Raw genomic sequence first — 1,473 nt, 5'->3', positions numbered from 1 at the left:
AGTGTATTTACACAGTTTACAGTCTACTAGTGTTTATGTAGTATGATACATACAATACAGTAGGTGTTTTTTACAGTTCACACTGTTGAAGGTAGTATATTTACACAGTTTACAGTCTACTAGTGTTTATGTTGTATAAGATATACAGTAGGTGTTTTTACAGTTCACACGGGTGAAGGTAGTGTATTTACACAGTTTACAGTCTACTAGTATTTATGTAGTATGAGACACACAGTAGGTGTTTTTTACAGTTCACACTGGTTAAAAAACACCTACTGTATGTCTTATACAACATAAACACTAGTAGACTGTAAACTGTGTAAATACACTACCTTCACAGTTCACACGGGTGAAGGTAGTGTATTTACACAGTTTACAGTCTACTAGTGTTTATGTAGTATGAGACACACAGTAGGTGTTTTTTACAGTTCACATGGGTGAAGGTAGTGTATTTACACAGTTTACAGTCTACTAGTGTTTATGTTGTATGACACATACAGTAGGTGTTTTCTTTTTAAATTTAGAAAAGTGAACATTTTGCTTCTAGAATGCTGTTTTTTTTGTTGTTGTTATAGGTTGTTCCTGTTTGGTGTTATTCAAAGCCTTCCCATGGTAGAGACCACTGAAAAACTATACAGCTTTGCATGCTAAGTAGTTACTGTAAAGGGTTTGGTCATGTGGCAAGCTCAGTGATACCTTGAGGTCATGACCTCCTTATTTTTGTTGGTGAAATGATGAAATCATGAATAACATATTGATTCTGGGAAAAATGAGGAGGCCATGACCTCAAGGTATCACTGAGCTTGCCACAATGACCTCAAGGTATCACTGAGCTTGCCACACCCAGAATCAATATGTTATTCATGACTTCATCATTCCACCAACGACCTGTATTCTTCCCCTCTTACTTCATATCATCCAATGATAGCTCTCTTTCTCCATTTAGAGAACACACTGTTCAGTGTTGTGTCTTAAAGTTGATTTCTTTTTGTATTAAAAAAAAATTATACTTTGTTTTACACTGTGTTTCATTCATTTCTTCAAACTCCAGTGAAAATCAGAAACTCAGTTACATTTTATAAAAGATTTTATGCTGTTCCTCCTGTTATTCTTGGTTACTATTCTTACATGTATTGCTAATGAACACATGAGAATACCAGCAACTGATAATTTGTACTTTTACAAATTTACAATTAGATTAGTAGGTTACATAAACAGACTTCATCTTGAATATATTACCAAGTGACCTTTATGACCTGGCTGCTTCTGTAGATACAAACAATTAGTAATATTATGAGCAAAAAACAACATTTTTAGCACAGTGAAAAGTACAATCTTTATTAGATATTTCGACCACCTAGTTTCAGTTACACGGTTAAAATCATCAGGGCTTCCCAAATGTGTTACCAAAATTAGTTGGCCAAAATGTCTAATAAAGATTTTACCATCATCAGGGCTTCCTAAATGTGTTAC

At 34.1% G+C, this 1,473-nt stretch overlaps 2 long non-coding RNA genes across 2 annotated transcripts; one reads left to right on the top strand and one right to left on the bottom strand.

Annotated features, from left to right (window-relative positions):
- Window positions 1-336: 336 nt before the first annotated feature.
- LOC111084376 lies at window positions 337-1,467 on the bottom strand. The gene is made up of 2 exons (XR_002609523.1): window positions 889-1,467; window positions 337-710 (listed from the first exon to the last, which is right to left on the bottom strand). It is a non-coding gene; the product is annotated as an uncharacterized LOC111084376 (long non-coding RNA).
- LOC111084377 lies at window positions 678-885 on the top strand. The gene is made up of 2 exons (XR_002609524.1): window positions 678-791; window positions 823-885. It is a non-coding gene; the product is annotated as an uncharacterized LOC111084377 (long non-coding RNA).
- Window positions 1,468-1,473: the final 6 nt, after the last annotated feature.

This window comes from Limulus polyphemus, unplaced genomic scaffold (assembly GCF_000517525.1).
Source record: "Limulus polyphemus unplaced genomic scaffold, Limulus_polyphemus-2.1.2 Scaffold19839, whole genome shotgun sequence".
NCBI classification, from domain to species: domain Eukaryota; kingdom Metazoa; phylum Arthropoda; class Merostomata; order Xiphosura; family Limulidae; genus Limulus; species Limulus polyphemus.
This window is presented reverse-complemented; position numbering and strand designations above follow the sequence as displayed.